General features: G+C 47.3%; 1 protein-coding gene across 2 annotated transcripts in view; it reads left to right on the forward strand.

Annotated features, from left to right (window-relative positions):
- Nucleotides 1-19072, forward strand: part of LOC147098093 (glycerol-3-phosphate acyltransferase 4) — a 179910-nt gene that overhangs the window by 106565 nt on the left and 54273 nt on the right. The window lies entirely within an intron of this gene.

Below are 19072 nucleotides of genomic sequence, written 5' to 3' on the forward strand. Positions count from 1 at the left end.
AGCAGAAATAATTTCTCTCTATCTACCCTATCTGTTCCCCTTAATGTCTTGAAAATGTCGATCGAATAACTCCTTAACCGTCTAAATTCTGGGGAATACAACCATAGTTTGTGTAATCTCTCCTCATAATTTACCCTTTGGAGTCCAGGTATCATTCTGGTAAACCTACGTTGAATTCTCTCCAAGGCCAATATATCCTTCCTAAGGTGTGGTGCCCAGAACTGCTCCCAGTGCTCCAGGTGTGGTCAAACCAGGGTTTTGTACAGCTGCAGCATAACTTCTACCCCCTTGTATTCTAGTACTCCAGATATAAAGGCCAGCATCCCATTAGCCTTTGATTATTTTCAGTACCTGTCCATGACATTTAATGATCTATGTACATGGACCCCTAAGTCTCATTGGACCTCCACTGTTTTCAGCTTTTCACCATTTAGAAAGTACTCTGTTCTATTCTTTTTAGATCCAAAGTGGATGACCTCACATTTGCCTATATTGAAATCCATTTGCCACAGTTTTGCCCATTCGCTTAATCTATTAATATCTCTGTAATTTTCTGCTGCCATCGACACTGCTTACAATGCTGCCTATCTTTGTGTCATTGGCAAACTTGGATTATGTGGTTCTCTATCCCATCATCTAAGTCGTTAATAAATACAGTGAATAGTTGAGACCCCAGTGCAGATCCTTGTGGGACACCACTAGTCACATCCCTACTCTCTGTCTCCTGCCGCTCAGCCAATTTCCTAACCAGGTCAATAATTTGCCCTGAATTCCTAAAGCTTCAACGTGAGCTAACAGACTCTTATGAGGGACTCTATCAAATGTCTTCTGGAAGTCCATATAAATAACATCCATAGACATTCCCCGTCCACTACTTTGGTTACCTCTTCAAAAAATTCAATCAGGCTCGTCAGGCGTGACCCACCCTTTACAAATCCATACTGACTCTCTCATCAGCTGAAAATTTGCAAAGTGTTCAGTCACTCTATCCTTAAACATAGACTCGAGTAATTTCCCGACAACAGATGTTCGGCTAACTGGTCTATAATTCCCGGGGAGTTCTGAGGGAGCGCAGCACTGTCGGAGGGGCAGTACTGAGTGAGCGCAGCACTGTCGGAGGGGCAGTACTGAGTGAGCGCAGCACTGTCGGAGGGGCAGTACTGAGTGAGCGCAGCACTGTCGGTGGGGCAGTACCGAGGGAGTGCTGCAGTGTCAGAGGGGCAGTACTATATAATTCCCAGTTTAAGTATAAAAGTGTTTTAAAATTGTTCGGCGTTATTTTGGTGAAAGGGTGAAAAGAGACACTAAGTGGGTGCTGTGCTAATAAGACATGCCTGGCTTTAGCACGCAATTTTGGTTCTATTGTTAATCATCATAATTAGAACTTGTCTGGAGATGCTAAAACAGGCACCTGCTGATTAGACACAATTTTGGTGGAGCGGTGTATGTGGGCTCCTCGCACCCACTTCCACTGAAGGTGTGGAGTGCTCTGGCTGGCGCACAGCGGCAGGTTTCAGGATGGCTCAGGGACCGAGGGAGAGGGCGCGCAGCTTCTCGGATGTGGCACTGGAGGCCCTGGTGGAGGAGGTCCAGAGGAGGAGGGATATCCTGTGCCCGCAGGGGGGCAGGATGCCATCTAGCCTTCCTCGCCTTCCTGCCCCCCTCTCTTGCAACAGCTGGGACTGCTCTGCCTGTCCTCATGTCCTCCTCCCATTCCTCCTGCAGACCAAGGGGGACCCCTAGCACGATACTCATGGCCAAGCACTCCCTTTGTCTTGGTGACTTCTATTAGGCATCCAGTAAGGTGGAGTAGCACAGCACTCATTCTCTCTAGGTGAAGTCCTCAGAGAATTTCCAGAATAAATGTTGATAGAGTGTTGGTGAAGTCTTGACAAAGTGTCCCAGAAAGTCTCCCGATGTGTTTCAAAAGTCCGCTTCAAACCTTCAGCAGCGAGTGAACAGTAAAAAGTGATATACCTTTAAGTCTCGCTCAATATTCTCAACAACGACTTGTTCACTCCTGTTCAGTTGGTCGCTGTTAGGAGAGGGCATTAGGTCAAGTGCTAGCCACCAAAATGCCGTGCAACTTCCTTAATGAATGCTAGCACGCAACTTAAGTAGCAATCAGCCCCTCAACGATCCTCCAGGCGGCCACTTCTGGAGCAAGTTTCAACTCCTTTACCAAGATGGCGTCTTGCACTAAGCAAGGGCTGAAGCGGCGTTCTAGCTCAAGTCCCCATCTTGGCCACATCGGAGGCTCTTTAGTGTCTGAAGGAGCTGTCGAAAATCACCGCCTTAATGGTTAACGTGGTATGGTAACCTCTTCATATTCTAGCTCTGCTTCCCGGTGTAAAGATGTAATATAAAGCAGCGGACAATAACCCTGAAACCCACTTCACGAGACTGCGCGGCAAATGTAAATGGCAGGTGGGGAGGTGGATGTTGCAGGCTGAACTCTCGGTCAATCCATACAGGCTTCCTTTGCAGACTACCCCTCCATATTGGCGAAGGTTTATGGTCAGCAACTTGCTCTGATACTGGTCCCATGATAACGGGATGAATTTGCAGCAGTAGCCTCTTGCACTTTTCTGTAAGTGGAGTCCGAATATAAATAGACCACTGACAAATAGCAATCAGAGACAGCGGCACGTTTAAGAAATTCGATTAGTTGTGTCTTAAAATAGAATTATGCCTTTAATGGATTGAATCTCTGAATCTTTCCATGGGCTGTTAGATGAAGATTTACAAGCAGCCTATTTTTATCTACAAACCTTGCCTCCTTTGGCCCAGGAATAACTGCTGTGCTGATGAGGGATACTCACCAAATTCCTGATCTGATAATGTGTAAAAATCAAAATCTTGATCCAGGCATGAAAAGCTCTTCAATAGGTGGCAGAGCTGGCCTCTTCCCTCGAGTGTTGTGTGACGGGTAGTGTCATTCATTTCTTTCGTAAGAGTATTGGATTTCTCTTGTACTCTTCAGAGGCTTTGAGAGCACTTAAAACACTAAACCTTTAAGATAATTTATGCTGTGATTTTAAAAGGAATGTCTTTTGGGGATGTCATTTTGTGGGCGGCAGTGCTTTGTGTATGTTTTGTTTAACTGAGAAACCTGCATGAAGGCCCAAGATCCATGGTGGCAGGACAGGACCACACGTGAAAAGAAGACAAAGTAAGTCAGGCAGGAGTGGTTAAATGACGCCAACGTTGGGGCTTAGTTTAGTGCACTGGCGGAGGAAGGAGAGACTGAGGGTGGTAAGGAGTTTCATAGTATTGAGATTGTGGGAAAGGATAGAGTTGTAGATGATGGGATGAGGCTTGATCAACACTTTCAGCGCGTTCTGGGGGGGAGGGGGGGGGGGGTGGTGTCGGGCAATTGCACCAGTCAGTGTGGGATAGGGCGAGAGGGGTGTTTGCTTCAGTCATTGTGGCATAGGGTGAGGGAGCAATTGCTTCAATCAGTATAGGATAGGGCAGAGGGTGCAATGTTCAGTTCCATTTGCAACTCCTCAGATAATAAAGCAGTCCGTGCCCCCATGCAGCAAGACCTGGACAACAATCAAGATTGGGCTGGTAAGTGGCAAGTAATATTCGTGACACACAAGTGAAATAACCATCTCCGACAAGAGAAAGTCTTAACCACCTCCCCATGACATTTGATTGCATTACCATCGTCTAATCCCCCACCATCAACATCCTGGAGGTCACCATTGACCAGAAACTTAACTGGACCAGCCACATAAATACTGTGGCTAAAAGAGCAGGCCAGAGGCTGGGAATTCGTCAGCGAGTGACTCGCCTCCTGACTCCTCAAAGCCTGTCCACCATCTACAAGGCACAAGTCAGGAGTGTGATGGAATGCTCTCCACTTGCCTGGATGAGTGCAGCTCCAACAACACTCAAGAAGCTCGACACCATCCAGGACAAAGCAGCCCGCTTGTTGGCACCCCATCCACCACCTTAAACATTCACTCCCTCCACCACCGGCGTACCGTGGCTGCAGTGTGTACCATCTACAAGATGCACTGCAGCAACTCACCAAGGCTTCTTCGGCAGCACCTCCCAAACCCGCGACCTCTTCCACCTAGAAGGACCAGGGCAGCAGGCGCACGGGAACACCACCACCTCCAAGATACACACTATCCTGACTTGGAAATATATCGGTGTTCCTTCATCTTCACTGGGTCAAAATCCTGGCTCTCGCTCCCTAACAGCACTGTGGGAGTACCTTCACTGCACAGACTGCAGTGGTTCAGGAAGGCGGCTCACCACCACCTTCTCAAGGGCAATTAGGGAGGGGCAATAAATGCTGGCCTTGCCAGCGACGCCCACATCCCAGGAACAAATAAAAAAAAAAGCCCAAGCCTGATTGTCGTCCAGGTCTTGCTGCATGCAGGCATGGACTGCTTCGTTATCTGAGGAGTTGCGAATGAAACTGAACAATGTGCAATCATCAGCGAACATCCCCACTTCTGACCTTATGATCGAGGGATGGTCATTGATGAAGCAGCTAAAGTTTGGGCCTAGGACACTGCCTGAGAGGAGCTTCTGCATCGATTGCTTCGGTCACTGTTGCGATAAGGCGGGGAGGGGGGGGGGGCACATTGTTCCAGTTTGTGTGGGATAGGATAGGGGACGTAATTGCATTGGTCAGTGTGGGGTAGGGCGGGGGCGCGCGCAATTGCTCCAGTTAGTGTGTGTTAGGGCGGGGGTGGGGGGGTGCATGGGGGCGCGCAGAGGGTATGAGAAGCAGAGTTTTAGTCAAGCTAGAGTTTACGGAGGGTGACGAATGGGAAGCCAGCTAGGGGAGCATTGGAGTAATTGACTCTGGAGGTTACAGTGGCATATATGAGGGTTTCAGCAGCAGCAGGTAGGCATGGAAGTGAGCAATATTACAGAGGGGGAAGTAAGTGATCTTTGCAATAGAGAATATTGGGTCAGAAAGTCAGCTCTGAGTCGAAATGGATACTGAGCTTGCAAACAGTCTGGTTCAGCTTGAGACAGTGGCTGGGAAGCGGGTTGGAGTCACTGGCGACTGAGTGGAGTTTGTGTCTGTGAGAAACAATGGCTTTTATTTTTCCAATGTTCAGCTGGAAGTAGTTGCAACTCATCCGAGACTGATTGTGAAATGAACAGGGTGGCAGCACAGCGGTGGTGGAGGGGTTAAGAGAGGTGATGAACAAGTGGCGCGGAGTGTTATCAGTGTTCATGTGGGAGATGTCCTCCGATCTGCAGATGATATTGCCAAGGGACAGCATGGAGACGAGGAAGAGAAGGGTTAGAACCTTGGGGGACTCGAGGTAAAGGTGCGAGGGTGGAAGGGAAGCCATTTCTTGTGATGCTCTGGCTGTGTTTGGGTAGGTAATAGTGACATCAAGCAAGGGCAGTCCTACAGAGCTGTACAGTGGAGGAGAGCTGTCGGAGTAGCATGGTTCAGGTTGCAGAGGGATATTCAGTGCTAGAGGATGCATCAGCTTGGAGGGATTTAACCGGGGTTGCAGGAGCGAAGTTGCCTGTAGTTGGGAAATGAAAACACTTTGCAATAACCAACTGTTGTTGCCGGGAGTAGAGAATCTTAGCTACGAGGAAAGACTGGATCGACTGGGTTTGTTTTCCTTGGAACAGAGGAGGCTGAGGGGAGACCTTATTGAGGTGTATAAAATTATGGGCCTAGATAAAGTGGATAGAAAGGACCTATTTCCCTTAGCAGAGGGGTCAAAAACCAGGGGGCACAGATTTAAAGTAATTGGTGGAAGGTTTAGAGGGGATTTGAGGGGAAATTTCTTCACCAGAGGGTTGTGGGGGTCTGGAACTCACTGCCTGAAAGGGTGGTAGAGGCAGGAACCCTAACCACATTTAAAAAGTACTTGGATGTGCACTTGGGATGCTCCAACCTGCAGGGCTACGGACCAGGAGCTGGGAAGTGGGATTAGGCTGGATAGCTCTCTGTTGGCCGGCGCGGACACGATGGGCCGAAATGGCCTCCTTCCGTGCTGTAACTTTCTATGATTCTACTGTCAGACCAGGTTCCAAAATGCCATGCGCGCGCAGGATGGATTTCCTTTCAAGTAATGGCGCACTCTAAATTATAATCTGACAGACTTGGTCCTGCTTTGGACCTCATTCAGTTACAACAAGATGTCACTGCAAGTACCTTGACATTTACTGCAGCTCTCTCTATTTGCAAGCTACTTCCAATAGCATAGGTGCAAGATTTACAATTTTCTTATCCTCACCAATGTTCTTCCCTTTGAAAGCACTGGGCTCCTGCTTTATCACGGCTCCATTCCCTGTGTGAGGCTGGACAGCGTTAACAGGCTGAACAACCGCGGGGATACCAGCCGAGCCCAAACACGCGCTCCTCACCCAGCGCTCATATACCTGCACTTTCCAGTCGGGCTGTCTGGGCAGTGATAAAGAGCAGGAATGATGATTAATGTTTTCCTCCTCTCTGTCCAGTCGTGCCGAGACCAATTGCAGTTGTCACGTGGTCACCATGACTGAGGGTTGCTAAGCCACCACAGGTCAGGGAACAAAAGGTCAGAGACCTTCTGGTCCGTATGGTCAGGGAATCTTTACTTTTGTTGTTGATATTCTATAAAATTATTTTCTCCCATGTTTAGGTGTTGCCACCTAATCTGCGGTCCATTTTATTGTCAAGATGTGGTTATGTGACTCGTCGAAGCTTTGCACTGTGTAACCAGCCACAGTTACATGCCCTTGAATTGTTGCAGATGCCTGGTTAGAAGTGTGAATGTAACGTGGAGGGAATTGCAGGCATGGAACCAGTGCTTTGACAGAAAATTTCAAATGTTGCAGTTTACAAAATAGACCTGATAAAATGTGTTATTGAAATCTCCTAAAAGCATCTCCATCATTTTGTGAGTAATGGATTAAAATGCACAATAGAAACTCTGTGTGCTTTCTCGCGACGTAGATGTGGCACGTGTAAACCGAACGGGCATCTATCCTCGAGTTAGTTTGACATTATTCAGCCATCGTCAATTCCCACATACTTTTCCTTGGGCGTGGAATGAGTGGGGAAACCACATTAAATTGCCGTATACCTTCCATACCTTAACAAGAGCACACACCTATCTACTATCTGGTGTTCGTTGATTTTACAGTACCCATTGTGGGCAAATGTTCTTGTGTTGTCAGGCCCCAAACTGCAAATTGTGACAACTGCAATCCTGAGAATAAAGTGAAGACTTTTTTGTTCCTGATATGTTGAGCTGGGATCCTTTGCCAGCAATATTGTCTTTGTTCATCCGCCTTGTTTTCTGTATTGATTGCTAATGGGTCAAGAGTAGAAAATAAATGCGGTTAAGTTTGTAAACTCAATGTGAATACCCATGCCAGTATATTTAACCTTTTTTTATTCGTCATGGGATATGGGCGTCGCTGGCAAGGACAGCATTTATTGCCCATCCCTATTTGCCCTTGAAACCGTTGTGGTGAGCCGCCTTGAACCGCTGCAGTCTGTGTGGAGAAGGTGCTCCCACAGTGCTGTTAGGGAGTTCGTTCCAGGATTTTGACCCAGTGACGATGAAGGAACGGCGATATATTTCCAGGTCAGGATGGTGGGTGACTTGGAGGGGAACTTGGAGGTGGTGGTGTTCCCATGCGCCCGCTGCCCTTGTCCTTCTGGGTGGTAGGAGTCGCGGGTTTGTGCCGATAGAGACACATTGACCCGATGCCCAGTTGGCAGTGCACCGTTCCATTCACAGACATGGAACTATATTTTGCTACCTCATTGCTATCCTTCAAAAGCCTTCTCCAAACCTACCTCCTTGCCAAGCTTTTGCTCACCTCTCCTAACTCCCATCAATTCTCCATGTCTGGTTTCATCTTGGTGAAGCACTTTGGGATCTTTTATCTCATCCAAGAGTTTTTATATAAATACAAATTGTACATGGACAGGTTTGTCCTGAAGCTCACTGACTCCAGCTTTCAGGCTCAGATTCTGTGTCCTGATGCTTCGGGATTTGTTCGCCTTGATGACAACAGTAGATGTAGTAAATGATTCTGATCCAATTGGTGATAATTCACAGCTAGAATGATGCAACTCAGGGAGTTGTACTGTTGAGAAATGTTCCTCTCGGTTTTGTTGCTCTTTTTATCTTAAAACTGCAGTGTTACACAGTTGCCGCCTTTTCCACAATTAAAGATGGGAAGCAAAGAAGCATTCTTGATTTTTTTTCCCCCTCTTCACACAACATGGAAAATGTTTAACGTTTTGCAGTGTTTTATCAGTGTATAAGATTTACCAGTGTATAAGATACCTGGGGGGCACCATTCGGTTGCTTTGCGTCTCCCGTTAGCGCCCTAGCTAAGCAACTCGCGCCCGGGCACGGCGCCGCTAACATCTCCTGCGAAATTCAGCGGGAGGTTAGTGGCAGCGGTAACCGGTAGCATCCCATGGCGCTGCGCCTCCGGCGATGATATCGTTGCCGTGCGCAGCACCCCGGCCGCGAGCTTCGGTAGTGTCCCCTGACTTGCCACCGGACGCTATGTCCGACAGGGTCAGGGGGGGCATACGTGTTGCCGGGGCGGCGATAATTAAAGGGGAGATGCCGGGTGGCTTTTTTTTGCTGGCCGCCTGCCAGCACTTGCCCCTTCTGCCGTCCCCGGCCTCCTCTGCAGCCCCCCCCCGGCGATGTGCTGGTTGCGCTCTGTCAGCCCAGCACTCCGCTTGAATGCCGGGCTCTTTTGCCGGCACCCCGACCTCTGGTGGCCCAGCTGGGCCCCGGGTCGCGCTGCGCAAGGCCCCTCCCCTTTAATAAGGGGAGGAAGGCCTGCAGTACCGCGGCGCGAACTGCCGCAGAGAGCGGTGCTGTGGCACGTAGCACCACGTTATTCCCTGTTAGCGCTCCCAAGAGGGAGGGGGAGTGCTTCCAGTAGCGCCCCGCCTCCTCCTTGGGGCGCTACCAGACGTACACTTTCCATCAGAGGATGGAACGACCTTGGATCATTACAGTATGCAGACGATGCTTGCGTCTGCGCTCACTAGGAGGTCGAACTCCAAACCATCATCCACACCTTCACCGAAGCGTACGAGAGCATGGGCCTTACACTAAACATCCGTAAGACAAAGGTCCTCTACCAACCTGCCACACAGTACTGCCCCCCGATTATCAAAATCCATGACAAGGCCTTGGACAATGTGGACCACTTTCCATACCTCAGGAGCCTACTGTTAACAAGGGCAGACGTCGATGACGAAGTCCAACACTGCCTTCAGTGTGCCAGTGCAGCCTTCGGTCACCTGAGGAAGAGAGTGTTTGAAGACCAGGACCTCAAACCCGGCACTAAGCTCATGGTCTACAGAGCAGCAGTGATACCCGCCCTGCTGTATGCCTCAGAGACATGGATCATGTACAACAGGCACCTCAAAGAACTGGAGCGGTACCACCAACGCTGCCTCCGCAAGATCCTGCAAATCCACAACGTCAGTGTTCTTGCTCAGGCCAACATCGAAGCTTTGACCATGCTCAATCAGCTCCGATGGACGGGTCACATTGTCCGCATGCCTGATACGAGACTCCCAAAACAAGCGCTCTACTCGGAGCTCCAACACGGCAAGAGAGCCCCAGGTGGGCAGAGGAAATGCTTCAAGGACACCCTCAAAGCCTCCTTGAAAAAGTGTAACATCCCCACTGACACCTGAGAATCCCTGGCCAAGACCGCACAAAGTGGAGGAGAAGCATCCGGGAAGGCGCCGAACACCTCGAGTCTCTTCGCCGGGAGCAAGCGGAAGCCAAGCGCAAGGAGGCAAGGAGCGCACATCAACCCAAGCACCCCACCCACCTGCCCCTTCAACCACCATCTGCCCCACCTGTGACAGACTGTAGGTCCCGCATTGGACTCATCAGTCACCTGACCATTAATTTTTAATGTGGAAGCAAGTCATCCTCGGTTCCGAGGGACTGCCTAAGAAGCAGCTGCTATTTAAGAATGGTGAGAGAGGGAAACCAGGGAATTATGGACCAGTTTGCCTAACATCTGTTGTCAGGAAATTAGTGGAGTCTATAATTAAGGATAGAGCGACTGAACACCTTGAAAATTTTCAACTGATCAGAGAGAGCCAGCGTGGATTTGTAAAGGGCAGGTCATGCCTAACAAACCTGATTGAATTTTTCAAAGAGGTGACTGAAGTAGGAGACGGGAATGTCTATAGATGTTATTTATATGGATTTGCAGAAGACATTTGATTAAGTCCCTCATAAGAGACTGTGAGCTAAAGTTGAAGTTCCTGGAATTGACCTGGTCAGTGAATTGGCTGAGCGGCAGGAGACAGAGAGTAGGGGCAATGGACAGGTACTCTAATTGGCAGGATCTGTGATGGGGCCTCAACTGTTCACCATATTTATTAACGACTTAGATGATGGGATAGCAAGCCACATATCCAAGTTTGCCGATGATGACACAAAGATAGGCGGCAGTGTAGGTGGAAGCATAAAATTACAAAGATATTAATAGATTAAGCAAATGGGCAAAACTGAGGCAAATGGACTTCAATGTAAGCAAATGTGAGGTCATCCACTTTGGACCTAAAAAGGATAGAACAGGGTACTTTCTAAATGGTGAAAAGCTAGAAACAGTGGAGGTCCAAAGAGACTTGGAGGTCAATGTACATAGATCAGGTACAGGTACAGAAAATAATCAAAAAGGCTAATGGAATATCTAGAGGACTAGAATACAAGGGGGTAGAAGTTATGCTGCAGCTGTACAAAACCCTGGTTAGACCACACCTGGAGCACTGGGAGCAGTTCTGGGCACCACACCTCAGGAAGGTTATATTAGCCATGGAGGGAGTGCAGCGTAGGTTTACCAGAATGATACCCGGACTTCAAGGGTTATATTAAGAGGAGAGATTACACAAACTAGGGTTGTATTCCCTAGAATTTAGAAGGTTAAGGGGTGATTTGATCAAAGTTTTTAAGGTATTAAGGGGAACTGATAGGGTAGATAGCGAGAAATTATTTCCGCTGGTTGGGGAGTCTAGGACTAGAAATTAGAGCCCGGCCTTTGAGGAGTGAAGTTAGGAAACACTTCTACACACAAAGGGTGGTAGAAGTTTGGAACTCTCTTCCGCAAACAGCAATTGATGCTGGGTCAATTGTTAATTTTAAATCGGAGATTGATAGATTTTTGTTAACCAACGGCATTAAGGGATATGGGGCAAAGGCCGGTATATGGAGTTAGGACACAGGTCAACCAAGATCTCATTGAATGGTGGAACAGGCTCGAGGGACTGAATGGCCGCCTCCTGTTCCTATTTTTCAATATTCTTGCTGATTTGAGTGAAAAGTTATCACTGCTGGGAATGGAATATTTTCCCATGTTCCCCTTTCAAAAGGGAATTGGATATATACTTGAAAAGAAAAAAATCTTGCAGGGCTATGGGGAAAGAGCAGGGGAGTTGGACGAATTGGAGAGCTCTTTCAAACGGCACAGGTACAATGGACCGAATGGCCTCCTCTGTGCTGCATCATTGTCTGCAGCCAGTGTCTGTATCGAGCACTCCCAAGTCTGGTAAAATATTGGTTAGATGAAGAGTTTATATCCAACCTCTGAAGAACACTCGTTACGATGTGACATTCCTCCTTTTCCCATGTCACCCATCCGATAGTAAGTGGGATTGGTGATTAGTTCTAAATTAAAGGCAGTTTTGAGCAGTGAAATCGTATTCACTAGAAACTGGATAAAGATTGACCTGGAATGGATACTTGCAGGATTATTAAGGTGCTTTTATACTCGCCCAATCACTGCATCAGGCGAGCGACTTCTGTGTGTAACTCTCTCGCTTTTGTACTGAGACTGGCAGGTCTGTCTCTAGGTGAGCTGGGCTCTGCTTTTATATAGAAATCTAAAGAGAGCATTTGCGTGGGACAGAATCGTAGACCCATGTATTTGTGGTCCTATGATGCTGTTTCTTTCTAGAATCTGGGCATGTTTGCTTACATTGCTTGCGAGTGACTCACAGGCTTACACTCCTGCAGCCAGCAGAGATTTTCAACCCATCTCTCTGGGCTGTTTGAAACCTGCTCCTGGAGTAGAAGGACGGTGTCCTGGCTCCGTCAATATGGAGTGTAGGAACGGGTTTGATTTGAAAGGCAGAGTAATAGGAGGATATTGGTGCATTTGACATCCCCTTATCTGAGGAAGGATGTTCTTGCCATGGAGGGAGTTCAGCAAAGATTCACCAGACTGATACCTGGGATGGCAGGAATGATGTATGAGGAGAGATTGGGTCAATTGGGCTTATATTCGCTGGAGTTTAGAAGAATGAGAAGGGATCTCATCGAAACTTATAAAATTCTAACAGGACTAGACAGACTAGATGCAGGAAGGATGTTCCCGATGGCCGGGGAGTCCAGAACCAGGGGTCACAGTCTAAGGATAAGGGGTAAGCCATTTAGGACTGAGATGAGGAGGAATTTCTTCACCCAGAGAGTGGTGAACCTGTGGAATTCTCTACCACAGAAGGCAGTTGAGGCCAATTCATTAAATATATTCAAGAAGGAGTTAGATATATTTCTTAAGGCTAAAGGGATCAAGGGATATGGGGAGAAAGCAGGGACAGGGTACTGAATTTGGATGATCAGCCATGATCGCATTGAATGGCGGAGCAGGCTCGAGGGGCCAAATGGCCTACTCCTGCTCCTATCTTCTATGTTTCTATGTAATAAGCATGGACAACAGAGTTCTGGATGAGTTGAAGTTCATGCAGGGTAGAGGATAGAAGGCCAACCAGGAGATCATTGGAGTGATCCTGCCTGGTGATTGTTCCCTCCCAGTCGGGGAACACTTCAGCAGTCAAGGGCATTCAGCCTCCGATCTTCGGGTAAGCATTCTCCAAGGCGGCCTTCGAGACACACGCCAACGCAAAATCGTCGAGCAGAAACTGATAGCCAAGTTCCGCACCCATGAGGACGGCCTCAACCGAGATCTTGGGTTCATGTCATGCTACATGTAACCCCACCTGACGCAGGGTCATCCAGACTCGAGTCGACACTGGCTTGTTCTCTCTACACAGATGCGGCCGGACCTGCTGTGATTTCCAGCAAAAAAAATGTTTTCTGTCTTTTTTTGTTTTTCATACAGACCCCAGCATCTGCATGTTCTTTGATGTAATGTTTTCCTGACTGACCTGTTTGGACACCATTCACACCTTTGACTGCTGTGATTATCTCTCTGCCGAGGTGCGATAAATGGCAGTTGGAAAGATTACCTGTAAACATCTGACATTATTCTCTGACTATATAAGCTGTGCCTTTATGCATTTCTCCACTTCACCTGACGAAGGAGCAGCGCTCCGAAAGCTTGTGATTTCAAATAAAGCTGTTGGACTATAACCTGGTGTTGTGACAAAAACATGGATGAGGATTTTGACAGCAAATGCCCCAAAACCTCAGCGGAAGTGTTAAGTCTTCATAGTTTTAAAAACCTCTATTAACCCAAATCTGTTTTGATTTAAAACTCAATGAAGTTCCTCCAGCTCCAATGGAAATGTGAAATTGGTGGCAAATAATAGGATGTTACCCGGAGGTTGTTAAATCTCTTTATAATTCCACCTTCATGTTTCAGATAGCACCAGGAGTGGCAGCCAGTGATCTCCGCATAGCTCGAGGCTCCAATGTAAAATAAAGAGACACTGCTATTTCATATACTTGGGTAATCTGTATTTCATTGCATTGTAATTGGCAAATTTGTTCTGACTTGCATAATGCTTTCAGTAAAAGGGCAGTCAACTGTTTGTGCAACAGTTGCCTGTGTGTTTAAGAAGGAGGAGATATTGATGCAGCCAATGACACGATGAAGCTGCTAAACTGTTTTTTACATATTAAAAAGATATGTTAAAGCCACATTGGAAGGCACCAGGTGGGAAGCATCATTTCGCCAACAGTGAAAGTGGCGGGAGTTACTCAGTTTGGGAGCAAACCCTTTGAAGAATTGAGCCTGTTCAAACTCTTCTGCTGCTATCCATAAACAATTGCCCTTTTAAATGTGACTGACCAATATTAGCAGGTTTTTGCTGTGAAACCTGATAGCTATTGAAGTGTTATTTTTCCTCTTTTAAAATACCATTTTAAAATTATCGCTAACTTTGCATGTTATATTCAAGTCTACTTTTTACACAGCAAGTAAAATAGTTTTTGGATTAATTCCGCCGATGGTTTAGTTGGTAATGTACTGCATGGTGTGATACTGAGTCAAGTCTGCGGCCTGTGTTTGATTGATCACAGTTGGGGCAATAATTTGGCCTCAACACCCCTAGACAAAGGAGGTAAAAGTTGACCACAGCTTCTGCTCCCATATGCTATCCAGTGATAGCTGGAAAGTCTACATGTGTGGATGTTGAGTGAGACAGGACTGGACTTGGCTTTGATGGTCCCTCATGTGTCAATAGCCTATCCAGACTGTGTGTCACAAATAGCCAGTTGGGCAAGGGATAGCGTGCCTGTGCAACTCCGTGAAAGCCAGCACTTTCTGCAGAGGAGGGACAAAAATTTGTTGGAGAGGTTTTCCAAACATCACAGAAGATGTGTCCACATAGGTACACGTTGAGATGTCACTGGATAGCACGTGGGGTGTTCAGGCCAAATTACAGCCTCGACAGTGATCAGCCAAACACAGACTAGAGACTTTCTGATCTTTATGGTTCAGCATCACACCATGCAATGCATTACCAACAAAACCATTGGTGGAGCTATTTTGAAAACAATAACTTGTGTGGCTCATGTTTGCTCTATTTATATAAAAAGAAGGTTCTTGGTATGTGGACGACAATGACAAAGCCGCATTTATTGCCCATCCCATGTTGTTCTGAGAGATGGTGGGGCTTCACCGAGACCTGCTGCAGCCCTTGTGATGCTGCTCCCCTAGTGGTGCTAGGTAGGACATTCCAGGATATTGACCCAGTGACGATGAAGGAATGTAAGTCAGGATGGTGTGTGGCTTGCAGGTGATAGTGCTCCCATGACATTGCCTCTCTTGTGCTTCTTGGTGGTAGAGGTTGAGGGGAGAGAGGTACTATTGAAGTATTCAGAAGAAACTTAGTTTCCCTGTGTGGTGAGAATGTGGAACTCGCTACCACAGGGAGTGGATGAAGTGAATAGTATAGATGCATTTAAGTGGAGGCTGGATAAGCATATGAGGGAGAAGGGAATAGAGGGTTATGCTGATAGAGTTAGATGAGGAAAGACAGGAGGAGGCTTGAGTGGAGCATAAACGCCGGCATGGACTGGTTGGGCCGAATGGCCTGTTTCTGTGCTGCATATCCGATGTAACCTAGATGAGTTGTTGCAGTGCATCCTGTAGATCATACATACTGCAAGCACAACGAGCTGGCGGCGGAGGGGCTAAGTATGGCATCCAGTGGCAGGAGCACTGGTCAAATTGCTATGTACTGGATGGTGTCGAGCTTATTGAGTGTTTAGTGTTCCATCACACACCTCCCTTGAGCCTTGTAGATTCTGGAGAAGCATTGAGGAGTCAGGACATGAGCCACTCATCACAAAGTACCCTGCCTCTGACATGCTCTTGTAGCCATGGTGTTGATATGACTGGTCCAGTTCAGCTTCTGGTCAATGGTGATCCCCAAATGTTGACGGTGAGAGAATCAGCAATGGTGGTGCCATTGAAGATCAAGGGCAAGTGGCTGGGCTTTCTCTTGTTGGAAATGGTCATTACCTGGCGTGTATGTTACCTGGTCCAGGTCCTACTCTAGGCTGGCACGGGCTGCTTCATTTTCTTCTCTCATCTCCTGATGGCACTGAGCAATGGTAGAGCATGCTGCACAGGTGCTGACCACCCTCCCACACCATGACTAAGTGCCCAATCTCCATGTGTGAGCCAAGTTGAATGTGCTTAATAGCTTCCTGACAATCGAGCCCAAGCCTATCTTCAGGATGTCCATTTGGGCAAACTTTCCAGCAAATCAGCAGTCATGGATCAGGAGCAGCAACTCTGGTGCTTCATTTCTCTTCCCTCTTTCCCCACCCCAGGGTACTGATGGCAGCTTTAGCCTGAACTGCCAATACAGATGAAATTAAAAAAGACTTGCATTTATTTAGTGCTGTTCACGATTTCAGGATGTCCCAAAGCACTTACAGCCAATGAAGCACTTTTGAAGTGTATCACTGCTGTAATGCTGGAGAACTCGGTACACACAACTGGAACCTGGAACTGTGCAGTCTGTGTGATTCAATAACATGGGTGCCACACAATTAGACCATATTTCTAGATCCGTAGTGATACAAAATGTCAAAATGAGACGTTAAGCCGAAGCCCTATCTGTCTGTTCAAAACTCCCATGGGCTATTTTAAAGAGCAGGGTTGTTCTCCCAGTGTCTCGGTTAACATCACTCCCTCAGCTTACACCATCAAAGAAGCAGAATAACTGGCCAGTTTATCTCCACTGCTGTTCGTGGGGCCTTGCTGTGTGCAAATCGGTTGCCATGTTTTGCTATGTAACTACACTATTGGACATGAAGCACGGTGACACGACCTGAGGATGGGATAAGGCACTATATAAATGCACACACAGTAACATCAAGGTCAGCAGGGAGCTGCAGAATTGATTTCCTGGAGGCTGACCCAAACCTGCACATATATTACCTGTTCAATCTCTCTCCTGGGATGTTGGATGTGGTGCTGAACCTAGCTTGGCAGAGCTGGAAAATTCCCCTTAATAACTGTTCCGACTGAGACACAGTTCAAGAGTTATTTCTGTTGGTATTCGAGGACAAACAGCTCATACTGTTAATCGCAGCTCTGTGGAACAGTGACTGCGTGACGTTTAGTTAAGTTGCGTCAAAGGTCAGACTCGATACTTATTATTGCAGGCAATGAATGATTAGTTTTGACTCTGGAGCCAACCAAAACGATCAGTTTTTCCTGCGTTTTTCTCATCCTTAGCTTTTTCCTTATTCAATGCTCTGTGTCTATCTTTCATTCACTTCACTTCTTTTCCCTAAACCCAGTGCCCTACCTCATGTGGTTTTCAAATATGGCTTCAAATAGTAAGTATGAAACTGGGATTTATGTGCCCATAGAAATATCAGTTCACTACTGTGGCTCCAAAGAGTGATGTGTCTGGACTGTACCCCAACTAGCTCCTCTTTGAAGGCCTCCCATCGCTCATTTACTTTTTTACCTGACAGTCTTGTTTCCACTTCACCTGGGCCAGATCCCTTTTCAACTCCCTGAAGTTAGCCCACTTCCAGTTGAGTATCTTCACCTTTGATTGTTCCTTGTTCCTTTCCATAACTATTCTAAAGCTGATGATATTGTGATCACTATTTTCCAAATGCTCTCGCACTGAAACATGCTCCACTTGCCCCACTTCATTCCCCAGAGCTAGATCCAGCACTGCTTCCTTCCTCATTCGGCTGGAAACACACTGATCACGAATGTTCTCCTGTAGACATTTTAGGAATTCCTCCCCCTCCTTGTCCTTTACACTGGTTTTCCCCAGTCTATAATATAATCTAGGCTGACACTGTAATGCATTGCTGAATGAGTGCTGCTTTGTTGAAGGTACTGTACTCGGAATGAGCCATTAAATCAAGGCTTTGTCTACCTGTACAGGTGGATGGTAAAGATCCCATGGAGCTATTTGAAGAGGAATTTCTCCGAGTCCTGGCCACCATTCCTCCTTCAACCAATACCACAAAAAGCCAACTAACTGGTCATTCATCTCATTGTTGTTTGTGGGAGCTTGCTGTGTGCAAATGGCTTGAACTTCAAAGTAATTCATTATTTCTGAAAGGTATGATGAGTTAAGCTATAGATTCAAGTCTCTTTCACAGCAGCTGGTGTTGTAATGTTTTAGAACAATTTGCACGTTTACTGGAATTCTCACAGATGAAACAATATGGTTAAACCTAGGGTTTACTGTAGTTCATTGAGCTCTGCTGCTGTGCGTGAGAAGCGATATTGGCATGCTACAGCAGACACACGATCTAAGGCTGTGAATATCCAGTCAGTGATCTGTGTTAGCTGACACCGTCTTGGCTTCTAAACCTGGCTCTCGTGGTTGGCTGCTCGGGGCACTTGTGCTATTTGCAAAATTGATGGAGACGGGCGGGCAGCCTCTGAGCTTGAGTTTCACTTGCATTGTTTACAATCTGTTCTTGCGGGTTTCAAAAGTCCTTGCTCCAACTCGCCGTTTAATTTAAGTACCAGTCACCCAACCGCCCAAGTGTAGTCGGAGGTTTACAGCTGTGTTGGTTCCGAGAAGCTGTGCTTCTCTCTGCAGTTGGCAGATTGTTTTATTTGAGGTGGTAACTATTCTTACTGAGATTTTTTTTCTGCCGTTAAAAGTTTAATGTTGAAGTCCTCCGAAGACTTGGGAGTTAAAGTTACTGTGTATTGTGAACCTGAGCCCCACAGCCCGGGAAGGTTCAGTGTCCAGGCTGTACTGAGTTACCTGACCTCAGTCAGGTGGGTGACGGGGTGTCCAGGCTGTACTGAGTTACCTGACCTCAGTCAGGTGGGTGACGGGGTGTCCAGGCTGTACTGAGTTACCTGACCTCAGTCAGGTGGGTGACGGGGTGTCCAGGCTGTACTGAGTTACCTGACCTCAGTCAGGTGGGTGACGGGGTGTCCAGGCTGTACTGAGTTACCTGACCTCAGTCAGGTGGGTGTGACAGGATGCTGCAATCAGTCTCCATGCTCCTGGGCTGGAGAGGCTGGGAAATTCACCCAGGATGCCCACTCCCGATTGCTTTTCCCGTGATTCCCTGCTGGAACATGTCTTGTATATCCATCGGATAAGGACAGAGTAAGGTTTGGCTGTAACTCCTCCCTACATTCACTGTCCAAGAATGACAGCCACTAAAAGAATCACCTGATACTCACACACCTCTGAAACCTCGGTCATCATATTTGTATAAAAAACCTTGAGGATGGACCTATATTTGGCAAGTTGGGATGCTCACCCACCCATCCCTGGGCCAGGAGCTGCTCATCATTTTAGCTGTCCCCGGGGGCTTGGTAACTGCTCCAATCTCGTGTTCTTGGATCCTGGACATTATCAAATGCATCCTCCACCCTCTGAAAC

This window comes from Somniosus microcephalus, chromosome 30 (genome assembly GCF_052327205.1).
Source record: "Somniosus microcephalus isolate GS21.2 chromosome 30, FLI_Smic_1.0, whole genome shotgun sequence".
Taxonomy (NCBI): domain Eukaryota; kingdom Metazoa; phylum Chordata; class Chondrichthyes; order Squaliformes; family Somniosidae; genus Somniosus; species Somniosus microcephalus.